Source organism: Lepidochelys kempii, chromosome 1 (assembly GCF_965140285.1).
Source record: "Lepidochelys kempii isolate rLepKem1 chromosome 1, rLepKem1.hap1, whole genome shotgun sequence".
Classification (NCBI taxonomy): Eukaryota; Metazoa; Chordata; order Testudines; family Cheloniidae; genus Lepidochelys; species Lepidochelys kempii.
This window is the reverse complement of record NC_136380.1, coordinates 100,520,471-100,548,161: the sequence shown is the minus strand read 5'-3', so window position 1 is coordinate 100,548,161 and position 27,691 is coordinate 100,520,471. Positions and strand designations below refer to the sequence as shown.

The window sequence follows — 27,691 nt, the reverse complement described above, 5'->3', positions numbered from 1 at the left end:
GAGCATGGAATGAGCATGAGCAAGTTATGAAGACCCAATTTATGCCGATAGAAAAACCAAGTGAGAACATATCCGAGCACCTATGCTGAGTTCCCAATTGTGAAGAATAATCTTTAAAAATCTGGTGTGTACTATGTTTTCAATTTATAAATTATATGTAGTTAAAATTTATGGACTTTGACTGCATGAGCAACTACTTCCCTAGACTTTAAGGCTGAATGTTTCCTTGGTTTTTTCCCTCTGGGTAAAGTCAACCACATTTCTAATAAACATGGAAAGAGCTTTCCAGATAAAGTCACTATTTTTATGTAAAGTACCCTCCAAACTCATTATAAAAAAGGTTTAAAACCTAAAGCGTGCAAGTAATTTGTAATTGTTAAACTTATGTAACCTGTACAATGAAAAAAAAATCAGCCTATTGTAACATGTACACCCTCGACATCAATGAGCAACATACAGTAAGAGTTAAACTATAAAGGAAATGAGCACATAAAACTGTGTGTTTCAGTTAAGCTGAGCTTCTAACATGAATCAAAGAAGCAAGAGAACACAGGGTTTCACTATGCCATTAACTCTCCCAAGTATACATATTCAGATACCTAGAGGAAAGATCTAATCTATTTCAGGGTGTTTCTGTTCACCACTGAAGCTTCTTGGTGGCAGCACAGGAGGTTTTGGGGAGAATCAGTGGTTTTAAAAGTTACAGTGAGGTCCAGCAGTATGGATGTTTTAGTACAGAAAATCGAGTACACAAATTTAGAGATTGTTTTGAAAAATGTGGTCCTTATGGCAGTAGCATTTCCCCTAGGAGCAGGCATGAAATCTAGGGGTTTTATTTCAGATATTTGTATTCACATTGTTTCATAGACTTTTAATGCTTCAAGTGGTCAGTTATGGAACTGAAATAATACAAGATCTAGTCTTACCACAATATTTAAATTCCTGGAGTAAAAATTCCATAGACAGTCCATATCTAGGGTTATTTTAACTTTGTAATTTGCCCATCAAACCATCAGTAAGCTTATGAAAAATGCAGACACAAATAAAAGAATATTCAGCTTTATTTGGGTCTACTCAAATACAGATAATTGGGGGTCACTTGTGGTTCTATGTAACTTAGATGCTCAATCAATTACATGCAATGCTTACAAACACTGTGAAAGACAATGGGAAGGCAAACACATATGTTATAATTACTGGGCTTGATCTTTATGTGAAGCATTTGTTAGTTTAATCTCTAGATGGTGCCAAATATGTATTTATATCTTCTCAGGTGATAGAATTTCTCTTCATGTGGATCGGAGCTTCACTTTTGTCAGAAAAAACCTCTCTCCTCAGCTTTTGCCCTTGTGGGCTCAGCAAATTCACCCCCAATTTCCCTTGGCCAAAGTTCGCTGGGTGAGTCTTTTTGACCTCTTCAAAATCACTCCATGTTGGGCTATAGGAATTGCTCAGAATTACACAGGAAATCTGATTTAATGTCTTTCTCACATGACACTAAGCAGCACTAACCACTGAACAAAGCATGAAAAACTGCAGCAATCCTGTATTTGCAAGGGATAGGCTGTGAACTAACAGCTCTTTTCCATCTCTAACTTCTACGAGTCAATGACCACATGGGCCACAAGGCTGGTTCTCACTCTCTGAAGCTGTATCTTTTAGGTATATATTAAATGTTCCTTTAAAAAAAAAAAAGCAAGCTCCCTAAATGAAACAAGTAGGTAAAGTCGTGCTGCATATGGTACTAGTAAAAATGTCATAGTAAGAGTTGTCTCCAGCCAAGCAGCCTTTGTATTACTTCTCTGGAGCTTCGAATATAGCCTCATGTAATTACTTGCTCTACTTTTTAACATTTTATGAGAAAAGTGCATCTTAAAAAGTTATATTTCCAGAGAAAACATAAACCAGCCAGGTCTGGAGAAGACAGAGGGCCTGATTCTGTTCCCATTGAAGTCAATGGCAAAACTTCCATTGACATAAATGAGAGCAAACCCATGAAATAAAAGCAAATTTATCAATGTTCTTTTTTAATTTGCAAAAAGAAAAGGAGTACTTGTGGCACCTTAGAGACTAACCAATTTATTTGAGCATAAGCTTTCATGAGCTACAGCTCACTTCATCCGATGTACTTGTGTACTCCTTTTCTTTTTGCGAATACAGACTAACACGGCTGTTACTCTGAAACCTTTTTTAATTTGGTGACCAAAGAATCAGGTTTTACTAATAAGGTTTCTCTAATTCATGGTTTCTTTATGTTTTTCTCCTACCCACAACCCCCAGACAACTCACTTTTTTCTTTTGTGATCCCAAACCACCCTATATTTTCTTCTGCAACCCAATATGCCAGATCCTTGGATGTCTCTATCCTAGAATCTTTTGCACTGTTTAGTCAAAAAAATTAAAATATAAATACATTTAAAATGGTCAATTTTTAAAAGTGCATTTTGACATAGATTGCCAAAGGAGGAATTTACATTCATACAGTCCTATTGAAAATGTCATTAACTGCACATTCCCTAGTACAATAGATTCAATAACTCTAATTACTGAAGCGCTTTTCATTTGGAAAGGTATCTCTGCAAGCCAAAGGGGTGGAATGCTTCTTTCTTTCTGTGTGTAATAAATGGAAGTTTAGATTTTATAGAGATGTTGGTGATCCCTAAAAAATAGTCTTTTGACCTGCACTGGGGTCGTCATTCCAAAGGTTGCGAACAATGGCTTACCGTGAATTGTTTGTTTCTCTTAGCATGGGTCATGCAAGGCAGGAAATTCTCCTGCCAACTGCCTCACCTCATTGGTGACATGTTCCCAGCACATTGCTCTTTCTATATGATGATGGTATTTCTTGCATTTTTATTACATACATTTGCTTTGACCAGTTTGTAATTTCAAGGTTTTTTGAAAATATTTCGCATTACACCTAGACTAAAGGTTTCCAAGTTTCACTTTAAAGTCTTGAAAGGTAGAAAACATACAAACATTCGCTCTCACCTCCCCTTTCTTTAATCTTGCCACACTGCTTGTCAATGTTATGGCCAGGAGTGAAACAAAGCTGAAAGTGAGAAGAATGCAGAACCTGGCTCTACATGAACACTTGCTGTAAAATACTCCCCCAAATCATGCCTTGTTGTACTTCAGCCAGTGTGTGAAAGAGACCTGATGTATCTATTTTGTGCAAGAAGAAATCTTATGTCAGTAACAATTCATCCTCTCATACTATTTCTATGTGAAATACATTTTCCACACGTTGTTCTGTCCTCTTGTTTATTTTCAAGTGTTTACAGTCTCTAATAAATACCTACCTTTACCATACTGGAGTAGGTCCCCCAGTTGTGCTCGGTTTTTCATTCCTAGTTCTTCTAGCCTGCTTTTCATCTACTTAGTCACATGTCTTTAGAAGGAGATTAAAAACAGATCTTTTTGAATTGACATACGGTGCAATAAAGCTGCACTAAGTTGTTTATTCCTATCAAACACAGTGTTTATTATCAAGGTTTGCTTATTGAGTCTCTGCAGGAAACTTACTTTTAAGCATGGAAGGGGGGATAAAATGTGGTCTGCTGCTCACAACAGGTGGCTGGAGTTCAAGACTTCTGGGTTCTATTCACACTTCTGACACTGAATCTGTGTGACCTTAACCAAGTCGCTTACAGCCAGATTCTGCTACCATTATTCACTTTAGGTAGCACCCATACCATGAGCAGTCCCATTGAAACCAACAGGACTAAAGCCCCAATTCAGCAAAGCATTTAAGCACATATTTAAATGCTTGGATGAATACAGATGGACTTCTGAATTGGGACCTAATTGCTGAATAAAATATTGAGAAGGGAAGATTCTAGGCTTTAATCTCTCCATGCATTAAATCTCCCATCTGTCAAATGGACATAATTAGTATTTCATGATGATTGCAAAATGTCGAGTGCCTAGAATGAAAGGTACTATTTATTGTAACTGTAAACTTTTATTTTTAAGATCACATGAATTCTGAAAATGGATGAGTATTCATGTAACATGCTGACATACTGAAAGCATCTGGCTTGTCAATAGGACTACATTTCTTTCAACTTACAGCCTACGCTACTGCTTTCATCTTTGCAACACTGAAAACCTCTAATAATACTTAATAGAAAGTGCATCAGCAGCTTTTTGTTTGCCCCAGAAGTAGCAAATAAAACCTTCCCACAATAACCACCAAGATAATATCTGGGCAAATACTACAAAAAAGTAAAATATGAATAAAAACCATGAATTCATTTCAGAGATATTCACAACCCACTTTTTGGTTTCCCAGACCACTTGTGCAAGTGATTGTTTGTTTGATACAATGTGTCCAGAAGGCAAGGCTCAAGAACACATGTGCAAATACTTTTGCAAATTAATGCTGAAAGCGTTTGCAGAGTCCAGGGGATGCTGTGTTGTTTCGTAGTTAGAGTTTGGATCCAAGGCGTAGGATAAAAGCCAGCTGTGATTTTAAGTGTCTGTTCTGATAACGTTTATCTGCTTAAGCTTAAGTAGAAACAACTGTGCATATGTAAGAAATTGCAGAGTAATCATGTTTGTGGGGAAAACAAAAAGATCAAGTAATCATAAAGCTAAACTTGTTTTGAACGAGCACAAAACTTACCTATCGACAGGTGGAGAAGGGATATGAAAATGAGAAACTAATCTACATGAATGAGAAAAGATAACAAAGTTATAAATAGCTCAGCACAAACTAAGGGAAGCTGAAGCAGTGTGTTGTCCGCTGCTGGAGGCGACTATGTGGTGACCATCCTGATAAGCATCTTACTTCTGAGTAACTGATCACTACTTGCTGAGCATTATGCCTTAAGAAAGATTTGTTAGACCAATCTGCTGAGCAGTGAATTTCAGTCCAACAGTTAGTGCCAAGGGAGTGAGGACTGCCATACACTGGGCTCTTCTAATCCAGGTTGACACACTCCGCCAGTGTGGGAACTGTATGACCTTGGCCAGACAGTTGAATTTATCCTACTCTGATTGAGTCAACTCAGCTGAGAAACTAGGTGAAAAACAAAGATATCAATGACAACCGAACGCTGCATCTGAATTAAGCTTTTCTGGATAAACAAATATTTGCTAAATTAAAAAACTCGTACCCTTTAAATGCTCCAATGTGATGCAAGCAGTGCAACTTCTTAATGGGCCACATAACAGGGAAAATGATTTATGCATCCCAAACCTAGGGTCTTGCTTACCAGCACTGCAGATATTAGCATTTACTTATAGAACCCAGCCAAGTTTCTGAAGCCATTTTGTATGCAGGATTAGGAAAGGACCCTCCTGAGAGACTTCTTACAGGTAGAGAACTCCTTAACTGCACGCTGATTTAGTCAGTTCACTGCCAGCTTCCCACTGTTCATATCATATGGACTAGTTCTTGCTCATTTGTCCCCAACCCTCCTTGTTCTTTGGCTTTCTGGAGTGCTCCCTGGTTTCTCAGAAGTCTTGGTTATACCCTCAGCTCTCTCTGACACTGCCCAAACCAGTCCACCCTTTTCTGCTCCCATTGCTCTTCAAGCACTCCCCAGCCTCCCAGATATTTCTTTAAGGCGATCTTTAATTCTACACTTTCATAAAGAAGTTCTTGTGTGAGAAAGAGACCGCTCGATATTACCAAGCAGAAAACCAGCTCCTGCACTATTACAGCTTAAGGGGAGAGAGAGAAAGAGAATGAATATATATAGAAAATGAGTATGTGGTTTAAGCGTGAAGATCAAATTTTGTTTACATTTCCACTGCAGTAAAATGTGGAGTAAGTCCCCTGAAAACAAATTCTGATCTCAGTTCTACCACTGAAGTTAATGGAGTTACTCCAGATTTACACTGACAGCAGGATTTGGCCCTCACCCTTTACGTATTAGAATAATTTTGTTCTAGTAATTAGCAGAGCTGTATGAAAGTCCGAGGTTTAAGTTCAGAGGGGCAAGTCCACACTTTTTTCTCAGTTTTGTTTTGAGTTCATTTGACCTAACCCTGAAATTCAAAGTAGAAACTTACCTGAAACTATCACGGTCACTTAATTTTTTTTTTTTTTATTTGTACACTACCCAAAAAAGGTGAGGCATTTTACAGAATAAGGAAATGTCAGGTCCCTGACCCAAAGAGATTACAACCTAAATTTTAGGCACAAATGAGAGTAATAAACAAACAAAAGTAAGGGGGAGAAGTGATAAGGTAAAACAAAACTAACAACATGATCACACACTTACCCTCTTTAAGCAGGTGCATATCTTAATGATTGTATTGCTTTCATTTATTTTAACTCACTCCTTGTATAGCAAGGGGCAGGGTGCTTGAGTGAAGTGGCCAGATTTCCGTAAGTGCTCAGTGCCCATTGTTGTCAATTAGAACTGATGAACACGGAGCAATTTTGCGCTGGTAACTCCATAGTGCTCAGCCATTTTGAAAAGCTGATGATGCTAGGGGCTGTGGCAGAAGAAGAGGAGTTTTTTGGCTTTCCTCCACAAACCACAAAATGGCCTAGCTTCATTCTTAAATTGGCCCGGGCTTGAGAAGTTCAGAGAATCTGGTTTGTGTTTTGAATCTGTAACAAAATCTCCAACCAGGGGAGTAGAATTAGGTTTTGTTTGTTTGTGCAGCTCTATTAATGACTGTTAATTGTTGAGCACCAATCATACCAGGCTCTGTAAAGAACAATGAGGAGATAAGGCCCCTGGTCTCAAATAATTTGCAATATAAAGGCTCAGTTCTGCCTCCCTTAACCATACTGAGTAATAACTTACTCCCCATGTTTATTTAAACAGCCCAGTCACAGAGTAAGTATTTGTAAAGATTGGGGATATGCCCCTACTTGTTAAAAGTCCTGCACTTAAACAGAGAAGAGATTCTATATTTTACAGATTTTATTTATTTCCTGCTGTTATAGATTTTTTTCTTTGTATTTCTGTAGCCTTAGTCCTGTAAAAAGGGTGGAACCAATTGCATAATTTCACTCACAATCATTTGTTTAAATGCTGAGCTCTGGTGGCATTAGGGAAGAGCTTTATTTTTACTTTTGCTGCCCAAAAGTTGAGGCACGAAATATTATGCTGAAATGGTCACACAGCTTACTGAACAATTTGTTGTATTTATAGACACAAAACAGTGTAAGATAATGATAAAATACAGATGAGAAGTGAATGTTTTTGTTATCTGCTACAGTAAAGAAAACATGTCATGGGGGAACCAGTTGACCAAGATCTGGGTCTCTAGTCTCCTGGCTCAGGATAGAAGTACAGTAATGGAAGTTACTGGTATTCCGTGGCAGGCGAAATCAGGCCCCTGGATGGTTTACACACGACTCAAACATTACACTTCCAGTAGCTGGAGGTTAACAACATTCAGACATATGCAAACAGAAGAGTGCAAGGGTCAGATTCCTTTGAATACATGTTTATGGAAAATTAATTTTTTTCAAAAACATGTATAATAAGCGTGTCATCTACTGTTAGGAATTTTACATATTTAAATGTGAATTTAAAAGTAACATCTGGTGTTTAATTAATACTTGTTTGTTGTCTATATCAGTTGCAACCAGTGCTGCTGGAACAGTTTTAATAGTGGGGGTGCTGAGAGCCATTGAACCAAACTGTAAACCCTGTATATGATGGAAACCACTTCAAGCCAGGGGGTATGGCAGCACCCCTAGTTCCTGCACCTGTGATTGCCACAGATTTTTATAGCAGCACTGGACGTACCACAACAGTTAAGATTGTTAATACTACACTATAAAGCCTCTGTGGGTGGGTGGGGGTGGATGGTCTCAAGCCTGTGTAAATGACCCCACGGGAGAGCAGCGCTGAGAGTGCTGTGCTACACCAGTCCCGTCGCTGGCTGGTACCACTCTGGATGCACCACACGCTCAGAGGCAAGCGGTGTAGGTGCTTCAAGCACTAGGCCTTGCAGGCTGTAGCCTTTGGTGGACTCCCCTAAACACTCCTTGCAGCGGAATAACAAGGATTGCTTTACTAGCCCTGCCAGAAAGAAACATTGCAATTACCCAAGGCAAGATGACTTTAAATGATGAACCGACAGTTCCTAACTCAGCCCGTAGGGCCAGTTCAGGACGGGAGTATGAAGACAGAGGTCCTCAGGCCTAGCGCCCGTGATACGCATTTCAAGCCACCCCTCTCCCACAGGCAATTATGCACTGCCCTGCAGATCCCCAGCCGGAGTCAAGTTCCCATGTCTGGCACCTGTAGTCTCATTCAGCCCCCCTGTTTGCAGGCTACTCCTGACACTCCGTCAGCCATGGCTGCCAATGGCTCCCTTGCAAGCAACAGGCTGCTTCCCATCTCTTGGCTCTTCAGTCCACGCTCCTAAACTGCTCAGCCTTTTCCCCTCCAGTCAACTCCCAGGCTGCTATCTCTGGCCTGTTGCTCCTGCTCACCAGCAGCCTACCCCTGTTATGTGCTTCAAAGGTGAGGGCAGCCCTGCTGCCTGCTTCTCTTGCTTTCCTCAAGCAGGACCTGTGGGAGGGTGCTCCCTGCCCACCCCTAACCCTGGCCCTCTGGGGCTCCTCATCAGGCCCCTGCCTCACAAACCTCCCTGGCTGCCCCTGACACACCACGTGAGCTGGCTGCTTGACATTCAGTGGTTCCGCCTCTGAACCATGCCCAGACAACATCTGTACGTTCTTGTTCTGCATACCAGCCATTTCCTCACCCTCATGTCCTGTGCTGACACCAAGTGGTGGGACCTGCTGCCATCTGAGGAGGGCAAGGACCCCCAGTAGGTCAGCCAGCATTCCTCTCTGGTTCCACAGCCCACAGGGGATATTAGGTGGCAGCTCCTCCATGCAGCCGTGAGCACAGGCGTGTACCTGGCACGGTTCATGAACTCCCCCGACACCTGACCCTTTTGCAGCAAGGAAACCCTGGCACACTTCTACATAGGGGGGGTCAAGTTGCATCCACTCTTCCAGCTCCCCCAGAACCTCTCAACGAGCATCTGTCTGTGCTTTTCCCCATACCTCCTGATCCTAGAGCACCCCAGTCATGGCCCCACAAAGTCCGGGGACCTCCTCATCAACCTCCTCCTGGCTCTGGCCAAGAGGGGCCAGCATCATACCAAGAGGAGGAAGCTGGATGGGGGGTGGGGTGTTCTGCGACTATGGGGTCTATCCCCAGTCCCTGGTTCAGTCACATCTCCAGGCAGTGTTCTTCTGGGTGTTATCCACCGACTCCTTAGATGGCTTTGAGGAACAGTGGGCGCTGTCTAGGGTTCTCTGCTTGGTGCCCTCCTCTGGCTTCCTCATTTTTAACCCCTGACCTCACTCCAGCCCCTGTTTTTTCAGGTGTTGTCCCAAGAACTTAAGTGTAATCTGGGCTTTGTGGTTTTTTCCCCCCAGCTGAGGGGGCAGGGCCTTTAGTTATGGGGGGCATAGACCACCTGTCCCAGTACTACAGATAGTACCAGCAGCCTCGAGCTCCCTCCTGAGTGGGGTCCCCTCTCACCTCTGGTAGTATGTCCCTTTCTCATGCTGGAGAGAGATTACAGAGCTCTCTGATGGCTAGGTTTTGCACTGGAGGCGTGTAACAGTACCCAGTAAAAAGCCACCAGGATCATTTACACCTGGTTCAAATCCTCACCTAACATGGGATACTTCTTTTCCACAAAATTGGTTTGGCTCATTTAATTTTGGTCCATTGGCTTCCCCTCCCCCTACATTTATAAAGTGCCGGTCTTGTGCTGCTGCGCTACAAAATTATATAATTGCCCTGCAGAGGATCATTGACAGATCAAAGCAACCACTTCCTCTCCCCACTGTCAACATGAATCTGCAAAAAGGAATGTTGACAGCAGCTTGTCATAACACCCAAACATAAACAAGTCGAGCAAAAGTAACGGTCATAAGAAACATGGATTTGTTTCAGAAAACTGCTTAAGCATATGCGTAAGTTTGGGCCTGTCAGTAGTCCCATTGACTTTAATGCGACCACTCACATGCTCAGAGTAAAGCAGGTGAGTAAGCTTTTCGCTGGATCAGGGCTTGAAGCTGTTAGTTATCACACAATCAGCACAAAGTCGTAAAAGTCGACGAAGGAGCCAACTTTTCATTGTCTAGTGGGTACTCAGGTGCAATATACACAAGAAAGCCAGATGCCACAAGGATGGCACAGTATTGCCATCTCTTGAAAAGCACGTGATTTTGCCCCCTACTGCAAGAGCTCTCTTGATGATAGGAAGAGCACCTGCACTCACATGATTTGGGAGGAGGTAGCTGCATGCTCCTCTCACCCACTTCCAGCAACCACCTGATTCCCCTCTGCCTGTTTACAGAAGCCATCTGCTCTCCTCCTCCTCCCTGCTCCCAGTGAGTAGCTGCTTCCCTGCCCCCAGCTCACCCTACTCATGGCTCCCTTGAGCTCCTTCTCCCCCTAGTCCTCTTGCTGCACTACAGCCCCAGCTGGTACTGGCTACATGGTCTTTTCCCTCCAGCTCCCAAGCACTTCTGCTTCTCTCCTCTCCCTTCCATCTCACTGACCCAGCCCAGGAAGATGCCCGAAACCTGGCCCCTAAATTCCATCCCATCTCTCCCACAGTTCTAAGACCTCCCTGCATGCAACTTCCAGCCCTGACAGATACCTGCTACCTTCTCCTCCCTCCACACAAGCCATACCGGCTCCCGATTTTCAGTTTCTGCTCTCCACCCTTACCACTCCCCACCAGGTCTGACAGGTCCCTACTACCCAGATCCTTCCCTCCCCACTCTGGGTTCCAGGAAGGTACTGGCTGCCCTGAGCCCTCCCCACCTCCTGCAGCCACTTGTTCCTCTAAACCCTCAGAGCATCTTTCAAGGTTCCATCCCCACTCTGATCTCTAGGATACAGATGTGGGGACCTGCATGAAAAACCTCCTAAGCTTATTTTTAGCAGCTTAGGTTAAAACTTCCCCAAGGTACAAACTATTTTACCTTTTGCCCTTGGACTTTATTGCTGCCACCACCAAGCATCTAACAAATATATAACAGGGAAAGAGCCCGCTTGGAAATGTCTTTCCCCCCAAAATCCTCCCAAACCCTACACCCCCTTTCCTGGGGAAGGCTTGATAAAAATCCTCACCAATTTGCATAGGTGAACACAGACCCAAACCCTTGGATCTTAAGAACAATGAAAAAGCAATCAGGTTCTTAAAAGAAGAATTTTAATTGAAGTAAAAGAATCACCTCTGTAAAATCAGGATGGTAAATACCTTACAGGGTAATCAGATTCAAAACATAGAGAATCCCTCTAGGCAAAACCTTAAGTTACAAAAAGCCACAAAAACAGGAATATACATTCCATTCAGCACAGCTTATTTTATCAGCCATTTAAACAAAACAGAATCTAACACATATCTAGCTAGATTACTTACTAAGTTCTAAGACTCCATTCCTTTTCTGTTCCCGGCAAAAGCCTCACACAGATAGAGAGAGCCTTTGTTTCTCCCCCCTCCAGCTTTGAAAGTATCTTGTCTCCCCATTGGTCATTTTGGTCAGGTGCCAGCGAGGTTATCCTAGATTCTTAACCCTTTACAGGTGAAAGGGTTTTTTCTCTGGCCAGGAGGGATTTAAAGATGTTTACCCTTCCCTTTATATTTATGACAACATCTGTCTCACCCCATTCCCACTAGCTCCCCCCTGCCTCACCCCCAAACTGCTCCTGCCATCCACTGGAGCCTTCTTGGAGGGGGCCTGTTGGTACTGACATGCTCCCCTCCTCTCTGTACGCTTCTGGGAGTGCCTATGCCCATCTTTCCGTGGGGAGACACCTGTAGGGCTTTAACCAGGGTGGGACAAGCAGTGTGGTGGGGGTTGGTCAGACCAGCCTCGCATGGCAGGGTGCCGGTGCTTGGTGGGGCCAGGCAGCCCTGCTTGGCAGGGCTTGGGGAGGGAGCACTACCATCACCCCCTGGTTCACCTCAGTGGGCCACCCAGCCTATCTGGCTTGGGGGAAGTAAAACCAAAAAATCCAGGGGGCACTTGTGCCCCTGCCCCACACATCACCTTGAGTAGGGGGTGCAAATATGTTTGCTCACCCCAGGCAACCAAAATGCCTAGTTATGGCTCTGCATCAAGGAGAACCACTGACCCCCCAATCTGATATACAGTAGAACCTCAGAGTTACAAACACCAGAGTTGCAAGCTGACGGGTCAACCACACCCCTCGTTTGGAACTGGAATTGCGCAGTCAGGCAGCACAGACACAAAACCAGAACCAAAAAGCAAATAGTGTACAGCATAGTACTGCGTTAAACAAACTACTAAAAAATGAAGGGAACGTTTAAAAATAAAGATTTGACAAAGCAAGGAAACTGTTTCTGTGCTTCTTTCATTTAAATCAAGCTGGTTAAAAGAAACATTTTTCTTCTGCATAGTGAAGTTTCAAAGCTGTATGAAGTCACTGTTGAGTTGTAAACTTTTGAAAGAACACCCATAATGTTTTGTTCAGCGTCCATTCCTGAGGTGTTCGTAACTCTGAGGTACTACTGTAGTAGCTTTGTTACTGGGGAGGGGCCCTTCTGCACTTGCTGGGCCAGCACAACCAGCCCCCACTCTGACCCAGCTGAGCTCTAGACCGCAGCCTGCTAAAGACAGAGCCAGGAAAGCCCAGTCTTAGCAGGGTGGGGATTCCCTCCAGGGGTAACCCATGGTGCTGAGGGAATCCCCGACACTGACTTTCCCAGCTGACTGACCAAGGGCTTCTTGCAGGAGACCAGCGGGCTCAGGGACAGAAGCGGAGCCCACAGAAAGTAGGGGGACACTAACTGTTTTTTTTGGAGGGACAGGAGTACCAGTAGCCATTGACGTTTGGGAGGAGTGAAGTTTTGTGCAGCTCCATGTGTGATGTGTTCCTCAGCTCTAAGGGCTTGTGTACACAGGAAGTTCCTGGGGAAGGTAAAACAAAATAGCTAGGCTGGGAATTTAAAGTACAATAGCTATTGTGTGCTAGCTCCCTGTTTGGATGCTCTTATTCCTCACTAAGAGTGCCCATGTGCGGTTTAGTATAATCCACTGCCAAAATGGATTAACCTAATCTACACAAAGGCATGGGCGGCGGCTATCAAGGCAAGCTGTGCCTTCCGAAGCAGCCAGGCGTGGCCCCTGCCCACATTCTGCCCCCAGATCGCCTCCTGCTTCCCACTCTGGCCCTCTCTTCCTAGGTCCACTGTGCAGTGGCCCCGGCTCAGGCTGGCACTGGGGCTGTGCGTACCACCCACCCCCCTGCCTGGCACTCTTGGGCGGCAGCCATGCCACCCGCCTTCCCAGCACTCCAAGACTGAGGCCGCTCTGGGGCTGGGGTCGCTAGCCTGGGGCAGAGGCTGGCAGCTGCAGTGGGGGGCTCTGGGCTGCGGTGGCGGGGTGGAAGGGCAGGGCCTCGGCCAGAAGGGGCAGAGCTAGTTAGTGCAGAATAAGTGTCCTCATGGAGAGCTAGTATGGAATAGCTATTCTGCATTAGCTAGTCCAGGCTTTATCCCCATGTACCCAAGCCCTAACTGTCACACATACATACTGGGATGGGCAGGGGGAGTACAAAAGTAAAAAAAAAAAAAAAAACCAGACTAAAAACCACAACATAATATTTTTGTAAACAAAATTCTCATGATTTTGAGGGGATCTCATTATTGATCTTTTGAGGTTGGCAAAATTGGTGGCAAGAGGGAGGAAATATGGCTTTCCCCTTATAAGCTAATGTGCCTCTTACTATATGGTGAGACGGTGTAAATCAGGAATAACTCTATTGCAATCCCTGGAGGTGATACTGTGTGATATTCAGTGATCACTTGGTGCATTGCTTAAGGAGCTTGCAAGATAGCTGGTTTATTCTGTGTACGGTTTCAACCAGCTGTGCGTAACAACACCACAAGCTTCATAGCACTCTGCCGTGACTCTGGCTGGGAAACTAAGCCCTGAAAGGCACAATCCCCACTACCACATACTCCTATAAAACGAGTGTGACAGAAGAATGAGATCTCTACATTTTAAATGCCTGATGGCAGTGACTGTTTTAATATTTGTCATGGTTACAGGCTACTCACATTTCTGTCCCCTTTCTGATCTCTCTTGAGTGCACGTGCTCAGGGGTTAGGTGTTCTCTGTCTTGGGGTGGGTTTTTTCTATTCTCCCTCTCTCAGACCAGGGTCTGGGTACAATACCCCCTCTATACCAACCACTTGGTACTGTGCAGAGCCAACTTGACACCCATATTTCTTCCCTTCAGAAGCCTGTGACCAGAGCTATATAGTGATGAACAGCCTTCTAACAACAAGTATGTTTATTAGTAAAGGGAACAGAGCCTTAGAGAAAATGATTTAAAAAACAAACAGCCTACATGCATGTTTAGACTAATCTAATCTTACATTTTACCATGTGCTAAGTTAGAGTTGGAGATGAGAAAGCGCTGCTAGATCCCTGGGTCCATCTCCCTTCATATGCAGGATATACAGCACCACAGAGAGGCTGATATCAAACTGATAGTACTGGAAAAGAAAGCAGAAAGGGATTTAGTGGATTGGGAGTCTTGTTGCCTGGTTTCTATTTCTGGCTCCGCAATTAACCGGCTGTTTGACTTTTGACAAGTCACTTAACTTCTTTGTGCCTCTGGATTTCTGTATAGAGCCTAGGCAATGGGGCTCTAGGTACGCTCTGGCTGTCCCAGGACAAGCTTATAGGTTATATCAGCAGGGTGGGCAGAGAAGAGGAGAAAATAAAATAAGAGTTTCAGGTAGGCCTTATTCTGATTGCAAATATTCAGCCGCAAAGTCAAAGAAGGGGATATAATAAGCATCTTTATCTAACACCTCCATATAGCAGCAAAACTAGCTATTAAACCATTGAAATCTACAGTTGTCTCCATTCTAGTAAACGCTATTTTTACTGACTTGCAGTTGGTATTTAAGTCAGATCTGTTGAGGATAATGAATCTATAGTTACAGTTAACTCAGTTGAATGGTTTCTTTTAAATCTAATAAGATCATGACAATTGGGTCATCTCTAGTGAAACTGATTAAATAAATGATTTTTTAAGGTCAGTTCAAGTAGTCAGATGACTAGTGCACTGGAGAGATGGGAAATTTCTGGGGCTTTTGCGTTTACCTCAACCTGTGAAAGCATTACCCGTTGCTGCTTGTCTTTTTGTATGCCCGTTTTCTATGAGATAATAGATGACTCATTCCAACACTGACTAATAAGGACATCTGGATACTCCAGAGTGAGTACATCTTTTTTTAAATGGTGATAACAAGTGTGGACAGTAATAATACACACTTTTAATAAAGGTTTCTAAATATAATATGAGAGTTACTAGTCAAATATTAATTATTGAAATGCATTTGAGGTTGATCAACAATGTAAGTTACTAGACCAGATGCAGAAGTGTTACATCCCATTAAATATGATTGTAGTAAGGAATTGTTTTTATAGAGAAAATACAAGAAAGATAGAAACAGAACTAGATGTGAAGGGGTGGGTCTGTATGTCAAGAGTATTTACAATGTCAGCAAGCTAAATTCTGATATTGGAGAGTCTGGTGGTGAAATTCTTTGAATAAACTACGAGTGAAAAATAAAACGCAAACAAGCATCTGATTTAATATTTCTTAGTCATGCATCACTATAGTAGCCAAGCAACCATGGACATCTGCTACAGAATATGAATGCTGGCAGACAGCAAGAACACAAAAATCCTGAACTAATTTCCATGGTGCTCTAAACCACAGGACATGGGGCTAATAGGAGAGTTTAACGGACCGTGATATCTGTTGAATAACAAATACATAGAAAAACATCTCTTCAAAAAAGTTTCTAAATCGCTCAATAGGACCAGTTCTTTGTTCTCTCTATTATTATTTGAAACCACTTAAATCCTACTTTTTATACTTAATAAAATCACTTTTGTTTATTAGTAAACCCAGAGTAAATGATTAATACTGTGCATATCTCTCTATCAGTGTTATAGAGGGTGGAAAATTTATGAGTTTACCCCATATAAGCTTTATACAGAGGAAAACAGATTTATTTGGGGTTTGGATCCCATTGGGGGCTGAGTGTCTGGGTGCTGGAGTCAAGTAACCTGCTGAGCAGTTTTTAGTTAAAAGTCTGCAGCTTTGGGGGCGTGGCCCAGACCTGGGTCTGTGTTGCAGCAGGCTAGCGTGTCTTGCTCAACAAGGCAGGGTTCTGGAGTCCCAAGCTGGCAAGGAAAATGGGCTTAGAGGTAGTCTCAGCACGTCAGGTGACAGTGCCAAAGGGGTCTCTGTGACTGAACCCGTCACAGATATGATGCTGATGAATGCCATATAGGTACTTAGGCAGGTTGATGTCAATATTCTTTACCCATGTGAGTAATGTCATTGAAGTCATTTGCAATTCTCACATAATAAGGAGTACTCATGTAAGTATAGACTTGCCAGAACAAGTCAGTATTCTGCGCTGAGTTTTTTAGAGCGACAAGGTTGGTGGGCCTGGGGACTGATATATTTTATTGGACCAACTTCTGTTTCTATGTTTGAAAGCTTGCCTCTTTCACCAACATAATTTGGTCCAATAATAGATATTACCTCCCTCACCTTGTCTCTCTAATGTCCTTGGACTGAGGTGACCATATTTCCCAAAGGGAAAACGGGACACCCCCAGCTGCTTGCCTGAGTGTCCCCTCTCCCCCGTTAGGCTGTTGCCAGTCGCTGGAACCCTGCCGGCCCCCTGCATGCTGAAACGCTGCTTCCCCACCAAGTCCTGTTCCTGCCCCGCCCCCGTCCCCGTCCCCGTCCCTGCCCGAGGCTAGCATCTCCACTCACCCCCATCCCCGCACGTTCCTCCACACCGCGCCCCGCTTTTTTTTGACAAAAGTGGGCATTTGTCTTGTTTGCTCTCACCAACTGATCAAGTCAGCCAGAGCAAAGGGGACAAACGCCCACTTTTGAAAAAAGAAAAAAAAAAGTTGGGACGGGCTTAAAAGAAAGGGACCATCCCAGCTAAAATGGGATGTACGGTCACCCTACCTGGGACGAACACAACACTGAGTGTTTTAAACATTGAGCCTGCTATCTTACAGGGATAAGTGAGTGGGCAGCATATTGCCAAATGGTTGCTGGCTCTACAGGCAGAAAACATTAAAGCAGAAGTGTTAAAGGAACCCATAGTCTGGGTAGCTGGATTACATCTGGCTGGCACCCCACACCAATGTGAAGCCAGCCCAGGTAAAACCCAAAATCAGGTGTTTCGAGCGGCTAACCCCAATCAGGTAAAGGAGGGGACACTGGTATGGTTTTTGGATGGAAGTTGTAGGTATCAAGGGGGACAGAAAACTGCAGGCTAAGCTGTTGTGGGAATCAGAGAAAATGAGACAGTCAGCACCATTGATTTCTCACTAGAAGCAAGGTCAGCTCAGGAAGCAGAACTGGCAGCCTTGCTAACAGCTTTAAATGAAGTGGATCCCAAATTTGAGCCAGAATGTTGGGTAGTGGTAGATTCAGATTATGTATTTCGTGGTGCCACATTAATGCTGAGATCATAGAATCATAGAATATCAGGGTTGGAAGGGACCTCAGGAGGTCATCTAGTCCAACCCCCTGTTCAAAGCAGGACCAATCCCCAACTAAATCATCCCAGCCAGGGCTTTGTCAAGCCTGACCTTAAAGACTTCTAAGGAAGGAGATTCCACCACCTCCCTAGTAACGCATTCCAGTGTTTCACCACCCTCCTAGTGAAAAAGTTTTTCCTAATATCCAACCTAAACCTCCCCCACTGCAACTTGAGACCATTACTCCTTGTCCTGTCCTCTTCTACCACTGAGAATAATCTAGAACCATCCTCTCTGGAACCACCTCTCAGGTAGTTGAAAGCAGCTATCAAATCCCCTCTCATTTTTCTCTTCTGCAGACTAAACAATCCCAGTTCCCTCAGCCTCTCCTCATAACTCATGTGTTCCAGACCCCTAATAATTTTTGTTGCCCTTCGCTGGACTCTCTCCAATTTATCCACATCCTTCTTGTAGTGTGGGGCCCAAAACTGGACACAGTACTCCAGATGAGGCCTCACCAATGTCGAAGAGAGGGGGACGATCACGTCCCTCGATCTGCTCGCTATGCCCCTACTTATACATCCCAAAATGCCATTGGCTTTCTTGGCAACAAGGGCACACTGCTGACTCATATCCAGCTTCTCGTCCACTGTCACCCCTAGGTCCTTTTCCGCAGAACTGCTGCCTAGCCATTCAGTTCCTAGTCTGTAGCGGTGCATTGGGTTCTTCCGTCCTAAGTGCAGGACCCTGCACTTATCCTTATTGAACCTCACCAGATTTCTTTTGGCCCAATCCTCCAATTTGTCTACGTCCCTCTGTATCCTATCCCTGCCCTCCAGCGTATCTACCACTCCTCCTAGTTTACGATCATCCACAAATTTGCTGAGAGTGCAATCCACACCATTGTCCAGATCATTTATGGAGATATTGAACAAAACTGGCCCCAGGACTGACCACTGGGGCACTCCACTTGACACCGGCTGCCAACTAGACATGGAGCCATTGATCACTACCCGCTGAGCCCGACAATCTAGCCAACTTTCAACCCACCTTATAATGCATTCATACAGCCCATACTTCTTTAACTTGCTGACAAGAATACTGTGGGAGACCGTGTCAAAAGCTTTGCTAAAGTCAAGAAACAATACATCCACTGCTTTCCCTTCATCCACAGAACCAGTAATCTCATCATAGAAGGCGATTAGATTAGTCAGGCATGACCTTCCCTTGGTGAATCCATGCTGACTGTTCCTGATCACTTTCCTCTCATGTAAGTGCTTCAGGATTGATTCCTTGAGGACCTGCTCCATGATTTTTCCGGGGACTGAGATGAGGCTGACTGGCCTGTAGTTCCCAGGATCCTCCTTCTTCCCTTTTTTAAAGATTGGCACTACATTAGCCTTTTTCCAGTCATCTGGGACTTCCCCCGTTCGCCACGAGTTTTCAAAGATAATGGCCAATGGCTCTGCAATCACAGCCACCAATTCCTTTAGCACTCTCAGATGCAACTCGTCCGGCCCCATGGACTTGTGCACGTCCAGCTTTTCTAAATAGTCCCTAACCACCTCTTTCTCCACAGAGGGCTGGCCATCTACTCCCCATGCTGTGATGCCCAGTGCAGCAGTCTGGGAGCTGACCTTGTTAGTGAAGACAGAGGCAAAAAAAGCATTGAGTACATTAGCTTTTTCCACATCCTCTGTCACTAGGTTGCCTCCCTCATTCATTAAGGGGCCCACACTTTCCTTGGCTTTCTTCTTGTTGCCAACATACCTGAAGAAACCCTTCTTGTTACTCTTGACATCTTTTGCTAGCTGCAGCTCCAGGTGCAATTTGGCCCTCCTGATTTCATTCCTACAAGCCCGAGCAATATTTTTATACTCTTCCCTGGTCATATGTCCAACCTTCCACTTCTTGTAAGCTTCTTTTTTATGTTTAAGATCCGCTAGGATTTCACCGTTAAGCCAAGCTGGTTGCCTGCCATATTTACTATTCTTTGACACATCGGGATGGTTTGTCCCTGTAACCTCAACAGGGATTCCTTGAAATACAGCCAGCTCTCCTGGACTCCTTTCCCCTTCACGTTAGTCCCCCAGGGGATCCTACCCATCCGTTCCCTGAGGGAGTCGAAGTCTGCTTTCCTGAAGTCCAGGGTCCGTATCCTGCTGCTTACCTTTCTTCCCTGTGTCAGGATCCTGAACTCAACCAACTCATGGTCACTGCCTCCCAGATTCCCATCCACTTTTGCTTTCCCCACTAATTCTTCCCCGTTTGTGAGCAGCAGGTCAAGAAAAGCTCCCCCCCTAGTTGGCTCCTCTAGCACTTGCACCAGGAAATTGTCCCCTACATTTTCCAAAAACTTCCTGGATTGTCTGTGTGCCGCTGTATTGCTCTCCCAGCAGATATCAGAAAAATTAAAGTCTCCCATGAGAACCAGGGCGTGCGATCTGGTAGCTTCTGCGAGTTGCTGGAAGAAAGCCTCATCCACCTCATCCCCCTGGTCCGGTGGTCTATAGCAGACTCCCACCACTACATCACTCTTGTTGCTCACACTTCTAAACTTAATCCAGAGACACTCAGGTTTTTCTGCAGTTTCGTACCGGAGCTCTGAGCAGTCATACTGCTCCCTTACATACAGTGCTACTCCCCCACCTTTTCTGCCCTGCCTGTCCTTCCTGAACAGTTTATAACCATCCATGACAGTACTCCAGTCATGTGAGTTATCCCACCAAGTCTCTGTTATTCCAGTCACGTCATAATTCCTTGCCTTCACCAGGACCACCAGTTCTCCCTGCTTGTTTCCAAGGCTTTGTCCAACCCCCTGCTCAAAGCAGGACCAATCCCCAGCTAAGATGGTTGACAGATAATCATTTCAGGACAACAGACGGCTCCACAATCAATGCTACCTGGTGGAAGCAAGTGGAGGAGCTCAGTCTCTGTTTTACACGGATCAATGTGGTAAAGGTGAAGGCACACAAGAAAACAGGACCCCTCAGCAAAGGGAATAATCTGGCCGATGTAGAGGCCAAGCGGGCTGCGACAGAGGCACCCCCATGGCCCTGGGATCCAGAAGAGAGAGTGCCTGTAGCAGTGTTAACAAGAAGCGGGGTGGATACAGATCGGGGAAGGCGAATTAGAGAGTTGCAAGAATCTGACCCAGGACTGGAAGGCATCATGAAACTTGGGGACAGGCATGTGCCAAAGGTGGAACTAATGGAAGGGATTTGCTGTGGCTTAACAACTGAGGGACCAGTAATGCTGTGCCCTCAGGGAAGCCAGACAGCTTTCTTAAGTTGGGTGCATGGGAGCTTGGCAGGGGGACACCCCGGGTTTGAGGAGGCACTGGGAACTTTAAAAAGGTTGTGCTGGTGGCCAGGAATGGCAGCTAATTTAAAATCACATCTGGAACGTTGTTTGGACTGTGCCAGGCACAGCCCACCTCACAAGGTGCTAAGGGGAGAATTAATGAGACAAGCCCCAAGGGGACCATGGGAAAGAATCAAATTGACTACACAGGACCCCTACCACCAGATCACAGGAAAAACTGATTCATGTTGGTGGTAGTGGTTGCTTTCAGCCGGTGGGTGGAAGCTTTCCCCACAAAGTATCAAACTGCCCGGGTAACTGCTGCAATACTGGTAAATGAGGTATTCACTCGCTGGGGGGTCCCAAAGGTGATTGACTCAGACCAAGGAGCTGCTTTTCAGTCAGATCTGTTAGGGGAGCTATCAGCCCTCACTGGAATCACACAGTTGTTCCCTATTGCTGATCACCCCCAGGCTGTGAGGTAGGTGGAACGCATGAACCGCACCATTAAAAGTGAGCTAAGAAAGGGAGTGGAAATGGGAGGAAAAAACTGGTCACAGTTACTGCCCTTTGTCTTAATGAGAATAAGGGCCCGAGAATCAAAGGGCACAGGATTTTCTCCATATGAAGCTCTCATGGGAAAGCCCATGGAACGGTGGGAAAATCTACTTACCCCACTACCTGGGGAAGTCACTACACACGGCTTAACACAAGAATGGATTTTAACTCTCATCAAACACGTAAAACAAGTACAGCAGGCAGTGGCCTGGCGAGACGAGCAAGGAGCAGCAAGAGTCAAAGCATGGTATCACCTGCCTGGGGAGCGTGATCTACCCAAGGTGGGAGATCTAGTGATGTACAAGATTCCAGGTCAACACCATCCATTCCCAGCTCCTAAATGGAAGGGCCCCTATCTTGTCCTTGACCAATTAGGGCCCAGTCTGCTATTACTGGGTACAGAGAATGGAGGACGGGAGTGGGTTCACTGCATGCAAATAAAAAGGTACAAACAGGGGATGGGGAAAGGGGACGTGTAAATTTTGTTATGTGTGTATTACAGGTTAATTCAAAAAGGAGAAAAGGATGAAAATTCCCTGGCCCTGGATGGAACAATTGCTAGTGCTAATCACAATTGTCACATTTACAAATTCTATTCAGATTCCACGATGTGAAGTGTCAAAAGGAGGAAACATATGGACAGCTACATATGCAACCTGTGGTAATAAAGCTAATGAAGACTATGAGAATCTCCCCATAGAAAGATGTACCACTAATACTTCAACAGGAATTTGGCAGTGCCGGTTTATGGATTAGATAGGGGAATCCCAACCAGGTGGAGAATATCAAATTTATCAGAAAATATTGCATGGTACTCCCTAGGTGCTGCCATGATTAACGATAGTGGAAAACACAGTTACCCAGCTATGTGGTTTGTTACAGAGGGTCCAAAGAATATAATCCTCTGGTCTCCTGGAGCAAATGAACCCTCTTGGGAAAATAGGGCCCACATTTAGGGTGTGATGTTACCATATGTAACCACAATGGTACTTCCATGGAAGTTAATCCCTGAAGGTGTGATTGTTATGTACATATTACATTAGGCGTAAAATCCCCTTTGGGACGCTGGGTGTATGATGAGTTAACCATTTTACAGAATGTAACCCTACAGGTGATATGGATGCCAAGTTGGAAGAATCCAAATTTAAAGTGGCCACAGCCTGGAGCCGAGAATATTCCCCGACGAGCAAATGTCTGGGAGCCATGGTGGGAGCAGGTGCAGCCAGCACTTTTTAACGTGTCCTTTCACTCTATTACATGGGTGGTACGCCCCAAGGAACGGTGGGTGGACCAAATTCACCCTAATTGTAGTAGGTACATAAAAGGATTGAAACAACAATTCAATGGGTGGGTAAGGGGACACACCTGGAATCGTTGTCAGAAAAGGGGATTGTGGGCAGTGAGGAACCCTATGCTGGGTACATGGAATCTGGCGGACGAGTGGGTAACCAAACAATTAGTAAGCCAAAATGTGAAATTTCAACAACAAATTAATGAATTAATGGCACAGCAAGTATCGGCAGTTGCCACAGGATGGAGGACAGCAGTAGAGGTAAACTTGCAATTAACTCATTGGGCAGGGGACCTGGTGACATGGGTTGGGGATGGCTTCAGAAGACTAACATGGGGAGAAGTGTGCGTAGGTATTCAAAATGCTCAGTTAATGTTAATGGATATTATGAGAGATGCTTGGTCAGAACAATGGCCTTCAGTATTAAATCGGGAGGCTAGCTCATATTTATCCACAATTGCAAAAACATACCCACCTACCTGGAAAATAACATCCCGACCTGTGGGGACAGTTCTTGTGTAATTGTTACTATGATACCATGGGAAGGAAATGCAAATAAGGTGGTTCCCTTGAACCCTATGGGAGTAACTAAGGAACAGGGAGCACATTGGGAGCCTCAAGCAAATAGGTGGGGGAGGGGTGGAATGGGGTAAATTGGACTGTCATCACATTAAGCAGTTGTATATCCAGAGGAGGAATATGGATGTGCCCCTCTCCTAAGACTATGGAGGAGCAGGATCAATTGCCTATTGCAAAGGGGTGGCATTTAGGGGTAATGCATATGGGGTATGGTGTATTCTCTTGGGAATGCATGCAATCCTGCAATATAACACTAGAAGGCAAAATCCTTCCAGTGTATGACCAAATTATGAACTTCTATACACTGCCACCTGGACTATGGTGCACCAATGGATCAGTGGACTTAATCGTTGTAAACAATCAAACCAGCACCTACTACCCCATGCCATACCAAGTAGTTGAATTGGTTTGGACAATACCAAATTTCACTGTGGATATTCAATGGACACACAATATGGACAAAAGTACAAAAAGATTACAAGAGCAACTTGCTGCAAGCGCCAACAGTTGGACACACTTACAATAAAACACTACAGGATGGCGCTGACAAAATTTTAATCTTATCAAAGGAGGAGAAGCAGTGTTTTTGGTGGTGGCCAGGATGTTGGACCATACTGCAGTGGTCAGGACTCTAGGTGTTGCTGTGGATTATCATAGCAGCTGGTGCATTGTTAACTATATTTGTGTTACGTTGCATATGGAAACGATCAAGGGGGCACAACCCCCTAGAAAACAGCCACTAATTATAACCTATAACACCCCCCGGAGTGTACTAGACAACCTGGACCCAACCTTCTCAGGCCCACTATAATGGGAAGTCTGGAACACGAATTGGAATAGGTGTAGTATGCCCGTGTGAGAGAAGGTGCAGAGCACGGTACTACACAAGGGGCAGTGGGACAGATGGAGCATCAACACCTTCCACCTTGATGCCTGGCCCTATCAGGAAGTGTGTCGCCCTATGTCCTATGCTTTTCCAGGGATACCTGGGCAGGAGGATCCCAAAAGAAAAAAAAAAGGGGTGGAGTGTTAGGATATAGATCAGGGGTCGGCAACCTATGGCACGTGAGCCAAAGATGGCACGCAAACTGATTTTTAATGGCAGGCTTCTGCCTGCTGGGTCCCAGCCGCTGGCCCCACTGAGCCCGCTGCTGAACCCAGGCCGGGACCCTGGCAGGCAGCAGTGCGCCACTAAAAATCCTGACTGCCCTGGCCCGCTCTTCTCCGCCTCCTCCCCACCCCACCCCTCCAGCAGGGTGAAGAAACTTGGTCCTGCCGGCTGCTGCTGCAGGGCAGGCAAGCTCTCCCCTCCCCCGCCTCTTCCCCCAGCGTGCTGGGTTCATGCCCCTCCTCCTCTCCCTCCCTGCCGCTGATCAGCTGATGGCCCTTGCGAGGGAGGGGGAAAAGCGGAGCCGCAGCGCACTCGCTGCTCCGGGGAGGAGGCAGAGAAGAGGTGGGGACGGGGCCTTGGGGAAGGGCGGGTGGAATCAGGGCATATCCCCTCCAGCCCCCTGCTGTGAGCCGCTCTGGGCAGGGGGCTGGGAGCACCCGAACGACCCCAGCCCACATCCAGCCCTCTGCCCTGACCCCGGCACCCCCCACACACCCCAGCCTCCTGCCCTGACCCCTGCACCCCCTTCAACCCCAGTACCCCCCACACATACCCAACCCTCTGACACCCCATGCCCTGACTCCTGCACCCCCCCAAACATACCCAGCCCCCTCAAACCCCATGTCCTGACTCTTGCACCCCCCACATTCCCACTCCCACCCTGAGCACCAAACAGGAGCTCCTGCACCCCCCCCCATTCTCACCTGCACCCCTCACACCAAATGGGAGCTGCCCAGGTAAGCACTCCGCATCCAAACCTCCTGCCCCAACCCTGAGCCCCCTCCCTCATTCTAGCTCCTGGCCAGACCCTGCACCCCAACCCCCAGCCTGCTCCTTCACCCCCAGCCCTGTGCTCAGTGCACTCCCACCCTCAGCTCAGTGCAGAGAGAGAGGAAGAGAATGGGCTAGAACCAGGGAGAAGGCAGGTACCCACTCTATGTGGGCAGGGCCGGGATCCCAGACTGGCAGCGGGCTGAACAGGGCCAGCAGCTGGGACCCTGGCTGGCAGGAGCCGGCGGACTGAACCCCAGAGCGGCAGCAGGCTGAGCGGCAGCAGGCTGAGCCGCTCAGCCCACTGCCAGTCTGGGGTCCCAGCCGCCAGCCCCGCTTAGCCTGCTGCCAGCCTAGGTGAACGGAACCCCAGGCTGGCAGCGGGCTGAGCAGGCCAGCAGCGTAAGATCAGCATTTAAATTTAATTTTAAAGGAAGCTTCTTAAACATTTTGAAAATCTTCTTTACTTTACATACAACAATAGTTTAGTTATATAATATATAGACTTAGAGAGAGAGACCTTCCAGAAAACATTAAAATGTATTACTGGCACGTGAAACCTTAAAGTGAATAAATGAAGACTCGGCCCACCACTGCTGAAAGGTTGCCAACCCCTGATATAGATATTCAGGCCTGCCTGTAAAGGCCTATACTTTAAGAATGTAGGTATATGTTTATCATTTAGCTAGTAATAGAGGTATACAAGAAAGAATCTGTGTAAGGGCCTTCTCTCACTGTGACAGTCTGAGGCCCTGTTCTTAGGCCAATGCCTTTGGCTAAGCAGCTGGGAAGTGAACGGTCATATCCTCACATTCCAAACTAGTCAATATGGGGCTGTTAGCAAGGTGATCCGATCTATCATCTCCAGAGAAAGGGAAGAGCCTAGAAGATGTAAAAGGAAATTTAGTTTGATAGTTTTCTGTCTGGTAAGAACTCACTTATCAATAGACACAGCTGGGAAACCCTTATGTCTTTATAGATGTAGTTGTGAAATCCTCACTTCTGTATTGTTTTGTCATTATAGTTCCCACTTTGCTATTGTTTATTTGCATGGTCTCTGTCTGGTTCTGTGATTGTTTCTGTCTGCTGTATAATTAATTTTGCTGGGTGTAAACTAATTAAGGTGGTGGGATATAATTGGTTAGCTAATCATGTTACAGTATGTTAGGATTCGTTAGGTAAATTTCAGTAGAATGATTGGTTAAGATATAGCTAAGAATATTACTATATAAATTAGAGGCAAACAGGAAGTAAGTTGGGATTTGAAAATAAGGAAAAAGGAACTTGGATTTAAGCTTGCTGGAAGTTCACCCCAATAAACATCTAATTGTTTGCACCTTTGGACTTCGGGTATTGTTGCTCTCTGTTCATGCGAGAAGGACCCGGGAAGTGGGAGAGTGAAGGAATAAGCTCTCTAACACTGACTCTGCAACTGCTCCGTGCTGATAGCTCCCACTGAAGTCAATGGATGTTCAGCTTGCATAGCCACTGCAGCGTCAGGTTTGCAGCTTTTCATTGTTGCTGAATGGGATGTGGGTTCCTTGTTTTATTATATTGTGTGGTTTTGATTTCTGAGTGCAGCTCCACTTCTCTGAATATAGGCTCATGCAACCAAGAAAAGCTGAATTTTGCATTCTTCTTTAGAACCATCTCTCTCAACTGTCACATGCTCGGAAAATGTCAATGCAGGGGCTCTTACAATTTTCTTCTATAGTTTTGATAGGGCATTCAGAAATTTCTTTGCTTGGGATTACAGTAATATGACAGTTCCCTTTTGGTGCAGTCCTGTTTATTGACAAAGAATGTACAAAGTCCAGCTTCCTTAAACACAGGAGGAACCAGAACGACGAGAGAGAGTTACTTTGCTTACAGCCCCAAGCCTCTTTAGCCAGCACCAGATTCAGAAGCCCCTTCACCAGGCTTCTCTCACTTCACATACCATGCTTGTCCACATTGCATCTGTATCTATCTCAGTCTGTCTTGCTTCTGTCTACACTTTCAGTCACATTATTTCAGTCACTTCTTTACAGTCAGCCTCAGTAACAGGTCTGGTTTAGCCCACCCCACAATAACAAGGTTTAACCCAACCCACAACAATAATAATATGGGGCTAAGATTTGGCCACCCTATATGAGTGCACTAGAAGTGACGACAAGCTCAGGAAACTACTTTCCCCCATGGAACCTAGGCGGAAACACCCATAATTTGGCTGCTAAAGCTCTGGGAGTATCAGGAGGGAGACCAAAAAACACTCCAGGCCCCAGAACATAAGAGTGGGGGAGTAAAGACATGTCTTAACACAATATTTAGCCAAATTCCCATAACATCCCTGGATATTTAAGATTACTTAAAATCCCACTGAAGCCATCTTTATGAATGAGCCCTAAAAGGCATAGTTTGTTATCATGTTTGCTTAGACAGTACAATACAGTAATTTAAAGCATCACTTTTTAATGGTTTGTATTCAGTAAATCATATCCCAGTCCTTGGCCTTGTATATACAAGAAAGTTGCACCAGTTTAATTAAACTGATTTTAGGCACAAGCTTCCTATGAAG

General features: G+C 45.2%; 1 long non-coding RNA gene across 1 annotated transcript; it reads left to right on the top strand.

The window, feature by feature from the left end:
- Positions 1–24,627, top strand: LOC140904917 (uncharacterized). Its single transcript, XR_012156680.2, has 3 exons — positions 1–124; positions 1,274–1,398; positions 21,885–24,627. It is a non-coding gene; the product is annotated as an uncharacterized LOC140904917 (long non-coding RNA).
- Positions 24,628–27,691: the final 3,064 nt, after the last annotated feature.